At 38.4% G+C, this 8,145-nt stretch overlaps 1 protein-coding gene across 3 annotated transcripts in view; it reads right to left on the bottom strand.

Moving 5' to 3' along the window:
- The window catches only part of LOC112028507 (probable disease resistance protein At4g27220), an 89,608-nt gene extending 83,969 nt beyond the window's left edge, over positions 1-5,639 (bottom strand). For 2 of the 3 annotated variants that reach the window (XM_065773870.1, XM_065773871.1), the window contains exons 1-2: positions 4,841-5,639; positions 4,543-4,612 (exon numbers count right to left, since the gene is read on the bottom strand). The gene's annotated coding sequence lies outside the window, so the exon portion shown is untranslated. Of the gene's footprint in view, positions 1-3,355; positions 4,248-4,542; positions 4,613-4,840 lie in introns of those variants that run through there. The other variant, XR_010629103.1, reaches the window with a different exon arrangement.
- Between the last annotated feature and the right edge of the window lie 2,506 nt (positions 5,640-8,145).

Genomic DNA, 8,145 nt, shown 5'->3' with positions numbered 1-8,145 from the left:
CCAAGTTGAGTAGACGGGATCGACACCGAGGATGAGATGGGACGCTCGGAGTTGCCCGTCCGTATGTACGAAGATTTCCGACCTGAGCAAGAAGTTCAGGTCCCGAACGTGTACTACTCTAATGTCCGGCCTGAATCTTCTGGTCTCTGCACAAAGAAAATAAGGGTTAACATTCACATAACCGGACCGAAGTGAAGAAATCAAAGAAAATAAAGGTTAGCCACCGACCAACGTCGCGCGGCGAAAACGCGCAGGGTATCTCCTCGGCAAACCAGTTGCCGCTCACCCGAACGAAATCTTTTGCCGAGTTACGGTTCGAATCGGGTAGGCACGAAATAAGCCGTACCCGCGCATCCCTAGTCTTTAAGTAATAGTCAGACTCAACATTGCCGCACAGGCTATACATCTGATTAATGTCGTGGTGGTTTAGTTGCAACCCGTACAACCGGTTCAACCTACTCACACAACTCACTACCCGGTAAAAGTTGGGAGGGAGTTGGTCGGGACATAGGCCGTAAAACCTAAGGGTGCTAAGAATCAGAGGGTCTACCGGGAACCTAAGCCCGCCCTCTAAGACGGCCATCAAGGGAAAAAACACCGTGTTTTCACCACGACACCTCTGGATGTCGATATCGCCCATGTTGCAGTAGGCGATATCTACGTCACTAGGGACATTATACGCTTCCCTAAACCTAGCCAAAGCATGCTCAGTGGAAAGGAGGTAAGAATAACTCATGTTCTTTTTCTTTTTTCTTTTTTTCAAAACGAGAGTTTTTTGGTAAAAAGGAAAAGAAATGCTATGATTACCAAAGAATAGACTAAAAGGGCTGAATTGAAAAAGCAAGAAGAGGGAGAGGAACTTACTGGGGGCTCTAGGGAGGGGGTGTGTTCTGGGCAAGTAGATGAACCACGAAAGGGGATGCTCGGCAGAGTAGGATACTGAAAGATGAAGAATGCAAAAGTGAGAACCAGCGACTAAATGGACTATTTATAAGCGTGGAGGGGTGGAAGAAGAGGCATTTAATGATCTGCTGAAACCACGCGAACCGCCGCTCCAAACGAACACGCGCGACGCCTTGGTTCACGAACCGTCAGACAATAATGACGGGTAGGCTGTCAATCGATTCCAAGTGCGTCTTTTGAGGCGCGCATTAACGCGCCCCACAATGGCCGGGCACTGACCCTTTGACTTCCCAGGCACACATTCACCCCTCGTGGTCCTTGATTCATCCCTGGGAATGGGGAGCGAATCAAGGGGGGGCTATTGTACGGACCCCACACCATGACCCGCAGTGGGCCTTGAACATCGACCTGGGTATATGGCCCATGAGGCCCATCTCCCTTTGCCAAGCGGCCCACCCCCGAGTCGCGCCTGCCACGGGCCCAAGCTTTGCCTCTTCATTGCTTCTCGGAGAAACCCCTTCCCGAGCCTTAACATAGCTCGCGGGACACCCCGCCCCGTACCGGATTGGTCATACCGCGGGAAGACACCGCGGCCGGGAACTATCGCAGAGATAGGAACCAAGTTCCAACGCCACCCTCACCACTTCCCATGACTACCTAACTATCCACTTACGATCGATAATACTGGACCGCCTGTTGCACTTATTGGCAAATAATCATGACCTCTTCGCCATTCCTGAACTATAAATACAGGAAGTTTTGAGAAGACAGGGGTTGGAAAATTGAGGAGAGGAAGAGTGAAAACAGAGTGAGGAAGCGGTTCAGACCCCCGAGGAGAGGAAAGCGATTCCATTGGGCCTTGGCGTTCAGAACGACCCAGTGTAGGAAATCCAAACCCACGATACAAGTAAATTGTGAGCCCAAGTGAGGCCCAGCCCAACAGGGTTTCGGTTTTGGGCGCGTACACTACCAAACAGCTCTTAAAAGTTTTTAAAAAAACCGATAGTCTATTGTGTAAGGGAGCATACTGTTTGTACTGAGTCACTTTTTGAAGAGTCGCTCACAATTCTAATTCAGTTTCACCTCTAGGAATCTCAATGCAGCTTTTGCATGCATGCGGTCTACTTTTTTTTTTCTTTTTTTTTTTCTTTTTTTTAATGGAATGCAGCTGTGTAGCTTTATGCATTGCGATTCATTTTCAAACTCAGGACCGCTCCCACTCGTTTTACTTTGATATTGTGTTTGTCTTCTAGTGTCGGCAGAACATAACATCTACTGTTGCCTGGTCTTTTATTTTTATTTCAGAGTCTCTGTCAACTAAGCTGAGCTCTCTTTTTTTTTTTTTTTTTTGAAATTGCTGGAAAATAAATTTCAATTATTTGAGAGATATTTCTAGATAATTTTCTAATGATCAAATTTAGATTTAATTATGGTTCTATTATGAAAAATGGGCAATGATAATAATGAGATCTGATGGGCGAGTCAAATCTGGATGACTGGTGCTAGTAAAAGGAAGATACGTAAGATAGAGTTCTAGGCACTTGAGTAATGTTGTTTGTAGTTTTTTGAAATACGTGTAGGTGAAAATGTGTATAATATTGTTTAAAAACTAAAAATGAGTTGTTTAACAACTCTACCAAACGCACCCTAGTTACTAGGGCAAAAGTTGGTGTGTTGAGGAATATTCTCTAACACTTGAAATCTATTTGAAAAGGCTGCATTAAGATGTGTTGGAGATGTCATAACTAAGATAGGCATAATAAGTTTATTTAGTAAACACATGTCAAGCCTAGAAATGAGTTTAGGCTGAACTTGTTGTATATCAAGCCTTATAACTCATGAGCTTGTTCAAGAACAAATTTTTTTTCTTAAGCTTAGTTGGTTTATTAAACAAGTTTAAAACTTAGGCTCAAACTTGATTTATTTATAAACAAACAAACATAAATGAACTTTTCATTGAAGCAGAAGTTGCTTATGAACACGTTCATTTACAATCTAAACAGAGTCAATAATTTTTTTTTTTTTAAAACCAATTCAAATTTACTCTCTCTCTCAATTAGATTTCTCTATTTTTCATCATTCATTCATAGTTCTTTGGATTATGGTCATGCTATTTCATCTCCTTATTTCTATTTGTGTTCTTTGGATTTATGGTGTACTACTCTTTGGGCTTATAAATATGTTTTTCAGACTTTAGAGTTCAATGTTTGATCTCTATATTTCAGTCGAAATCGTAGCCAATTGTTGTCTACTCGAGCCTAATCCGACTTAACTCATGGTTATTTATAGTTGGGGGCACGTCTAGAACTTCCCCACCCAATCTGATCAAGTTAGTTGCAGGTTGGGCACGAGCCTAATCCGAACCGACCTGTAGATACACCTACCTACGTAATATGACCAATATCTTATTTTAAGAAAAGTGAGAGTGAAAGAACAAAGAGACAGGCTACACTTATTAAAGATACAATTCATTAGAACATTGCTTATTACTTTTAATTCTGACATAGATGATTGTAGTAATACTTTTCGAATAAGGATCACGATTCTTGCTTCCATTCTCTTTTTCTCTATGGGATGTATAAGCGGAAGAAAACCAAACAAGGTACCGATCATTACAAGCAAAGTATAGCATGTTGAAAATATACACGAATTCCTATGCGAAAAATAAATAGAAAAATAACACACAAAGGCAATCACTAGGGGTGTCCAGGCAAACCGGCGACCCGCTCAACCCATCCAACCCGCCGCCGTCCGACCCGCCCCCACTGATCCGAAGACTCAAGCGGTCGAACGCGGTTTCCGACTATGCTAACCCGACACCCAGCAGGTCGGTTATCAGTTTTTCAATTCAAAAACCGTGAAACTTGACCCAAACCGAAGTCCATTCAATATCCGGCCATTTTTTCCAGATTCCGGCCGTTTTTCCATATTCTAGCATTTTTTCCCAGATTCCTGCTATTTTTTCCAGATTCTGACTATTTTTCCAGATTTCGGCCCCTTTTTCACTTAAATCCGTCGATTTCTGGCACAATAAACACCGGATCTGGCCGAACCGGTGATTTCTCATCACGATTTGGCAGAAATCTCGCCGGATCCAATGGGATCTCACCGGATCTTGGATGGATCTGGCAAGATCTCGCCGGATCTGGTGAGATCTCGCCGCATTTCGAAGGATTCCAATGAGATCGGTTTCACCTGAAACTGACCACCACCCGCCGGCAACCCGAACCAACAAATCCATTACTGTTACGGGTCGGTTGCGGGTTGAAAAACCACCCACCCGAACTGTTATAGGTCGGTTGCGGGTTGGGCAAAAACCCGACCCGCCCGACCCATGGACAGCCCTAGCAATCACACAAACACAGAAATTTATGTATTTTAGTAATTTGCTTACGCCCACATAATTGTAATATTTTCACTATTTTAAATAAAAATACAAAATGCGATAGTATAGTTTTTCTCTGTCAAAATAATGCAACCAACTCTAAAAAAATCTCTCCCATCAAAATTGTAATATTTTTATATCAGAATAAGATCTAAATCCAGAGCAAACACAAATTAAACTCCACATAGACCAATATAGTAAGAATAGAATAAAGCTAAAAATGAGAAAAAGGAATTATAAAAGGTCTTACGTACCTCGGATTATAATTTATCAATGAAGCAGGAACAAGTTGTTTTCCGCTACCTCCACCGGACTGTAGAGCAACTGAATAAAGGACGGTCAATTTGGTGAATGAGAATAAACGCGAAGGGCAGAAAATATATACCGTAACTTAGAAAATTTGTTGGGGTCCTAGCTCCTAGGAGACCACATTCCATTTCTCTTTTTTCTTTTTTTTTTTTTCTCTCTCTCTCCTCTTCCATCACTCATATAATAAATAAAAATTAAACCCTAAATCAGAGAAAATTTTAAATAAAGATACTAAACAATTACCTCTCTCCTTCTCGTCGCAAGTTTGAAAGTTGTGTTTTTACTTTTTCTGCACCCTTTACTTACCAATGTGAATAAAACCTTCAAAGTGAAAAGTTGGAAGCGTCTAGCTTCTTCTTTTTTTTTCTTTTTTCTTTTTTTTAGAAATGGAGCAACAGTAACTGAGAAGATGAGAGCACGAAAGCTGCCACAAAAATATTCTTGAAAAAAGTAAATTGAGGAAATGACAAATCGCAAAGGAAGTAAGATGAAACCCCTTTTTTTTTAAGAAATAAGATGCAAAGTAGGAACTAGGAAGTAAGAAATGTATCACTCTTTCTCTTTTTCGTTGAAGTAGAGAAAAACAAAACGAGAGGACGACAACACACAAACTACAGCGAAAATTGGTTCAAAGGAAAACTGAAAACGAAGAGAGGATGCAATCTCTTTCAACTGGATTTCATTTCAATGAAATTGAATTTCTTTTTTCTGATACTTCCGCCTTAAACTGCAAAACAACGATTACTCACACAGATCAAACTAATGCAATACTTATGGCCACATGCGAATGAAAACGGACACACTCAAAAGGATTTCGAAAATGACGAAGACACGATGTAAACAGATATGTGTTGTGAATTCAAGCATGCGAGGATGTGTCATGTGTGTATCTCTCATACAGCTATATGGAAACAATATTGTAACCACAGTGACAGATCAAAACCCATATACTCACAGATCAAAACCCACCCTACAACCATAGATTAAAAACCCAAAGCCGGAGAAATCAAAAGTTGAAAACCACAAAGGAAGAGAGTAAGCTAAATACCTTAACAATCTATACCCAGTAACCCACAATGAAAAAGAGATGCTTTAGGTTCATCCAAAGTCTCAATGGCAACCAAGATTCAAGAGGTGGTGGCAACCGGATTTCTAGAGAGAGGTGGTGGCGGCTAGGATTTGGGTTTGGAAGAGAGAGTTAACTGTGAAAAGATAAGAGTGTTTACTGCAAAAACGAGAGCTGTGAAAATGTTTGTCATGTGCGGGGGGGTTTTGTCCCTGAGCTAATGACCTAAAGTCTAAAGACTAAAGCCCAAGCCCAACATTCATGCAGAAGAAATTTAAGCAAATAGCCCGTATGGACCGAACTTATAATTAAAAAAAAAAAAAACCATGTAGCAAAGCAATAAGTCAACCTATATATAGGGGTGTGTCTGTGTGTTTCTCAAATTTTAAAAAAAAAACAAAAAAAAAAAGTCAACCTATAAACACCAAAACCGTAGTCTCCAGAGTCCACATACTCCACACCCTTAACGATCGGAGAAGATGGATAATTCCGACGCCAGTGCGGTATGGTCGTCGAAGACAGGTGTTGTATTCTGATGCTAATCGAACCGCACCGAAATTTACAAAAAGAAATGCCGAGTTACAGATTTTAGAAGTTTTTTTTATTTATGAGACAGAGCTTATTGTGAGGGTGAGTGGCGAAAGAGATTCAAACAATATTGAAAATGCAAAATGGGTTTTTTATCTTTTTTTCAAGTTTTGAACCGTAACTACAGTACCAATATGGTTTGTTCAATTGGCACTGTAGTTACAGTGCTTTGGTTTCAACCTCTGCATTGTTGCTGCTTTCTTTTTCTTTTTTTCTCTACTTTTTTTTCTCGGCATAATATCATCCTGTCCACTCATTTTTTTATATATAAAGCTGTTAGTTAACATAATAAAATTGTCACAATATTTTTGCAACTGTTGATATATTAATTCTTTAGAGATTGAAATAAAATATCATATGAGAATCATCCACAACTAAAACTAAAGGTATTATAAAAAAAGAAGTGCTACATCCACTTTTAACCAATTTTATAATATGATATGTGCCACTATAAGTAATGGACACTTTCATATCATTCTTATTTATATGAATTTACCACTTTTAATTAATCAGTTACAGTACAAATCAACAAATCCTATATTTTGGTGGAAAAAAAAATAGATATCCGTAATATTGTTGTTGTGTACATAGATTTTCTTTTTTTTAAAAAGTGATTAAAATATTATTAAGTGTTGGTATTAATTTAAAAAACTTACAAGATATCCCGTAAAGGGTGTGGGTTTTCCCACTGCCAAATTTTTTCATTTTCAATACAAAATGCATACTGTGCAGATCAGGTAGTTTGGGTTTGGGGCCTTTGGGCCTCATCCCTCTACAATCTGAAATTCACCACATTAATAACTTGTGCTTTTGAGTGGGTTTTAATTATGGTTATTAGTACAAGTAAATGAGTGATGGTCCTACAAATTAAATGTAAATTAAAACACTGTCCGGAGTTGTTGGACCTGCAAAATAAAAAATGAGTACATGCACGGATACCTATTGATTTACATTCTTAAATTAGTAGTTCCAACTAGGGGTGTCAATGTTCGACCTAACCCGCGAACACAACATGAATCCAACACAGATTTTTTTGATTAGGGTTAGGTCTTAATGGGTTTGGATCATAAAAGAGTCGACCCGAAAGTGACACGATAAGAAATAGGTCAACCCGCGTAACCCGCAATAAATATGTTTGATACGCCAATTTATTTGTGTCAACCCAAAATGACCCACTTAACACAACCCGTTTAACTCATATAACAAATAAATATTTATTTTATTTTAGATTTGTCAAATACCTTTTATATCTAACATATATTTTAAATTTAAAAAGAAAAGTGAGTAATTACAAAAATTTACAAGAGATATAATTGTAAATTGAAACTTTACAGAGCCTAGAACTACTAATACCTTTTTTTTTTGGCATAGAATTTACACAAATGAAATTGGATGAGCTTGTGGAAGATGTATGAATTTTGACATCAACAAAGAATCTATAGATGATAATCGTGGTCATAGTCAAGATTAGTCTACTATTTGCTCAAATTCTTTCAATATTGATACTTAGCATTTGGCGAGTTCCAAGAATATTATATTTTTGTTGAACTATGTTATTTTATTTTTGTGAAACTTTGTTATTTTGAATTTGGGTTGAAGTGTATGCACTTCTTTTGGAGTGTAAATAACTTATTTCTAAATGAATGTTATATTTTTGTTGAACTATATTTTGGCATAGAACTTACACAAATGAAATTGGATGATCTTGTGGAAGTTGTTATGAATTTGGACATCAACAAAGAATCTATGGATAATAATCGTGGTCATAGCCAAGATTAGTCTACTATTTGTTCAAATTCTTTTAATATTGATACTTAGCATTTGGCGAGTTCTAAGAATATTATATTTTTGTTGAACTATGTTATTTTATTTTTTGTGAAACTTTGTTATTTTG

Source organism: Quercus suber, unplaced genomic scaffold (assembly GCF_002906115.3).
Source record: "Quercus suber isolate HL8 unplaced genomic scaffold, Cork oak 2.0 scaffold_82, whole genome shotgun sequence".
In the NCBI taxonomy this organism is placed as follows: Eukaryota; Viridiplantae; Streptophyta; class Magnoliopsida; order Fagales; family Fagaceae; genus Quercus; species Quercus suber.
Note: the sequence above shows the minus strand (reverse complement) of the source record. Positions and strands in the feature narration are given on the sequence as shown.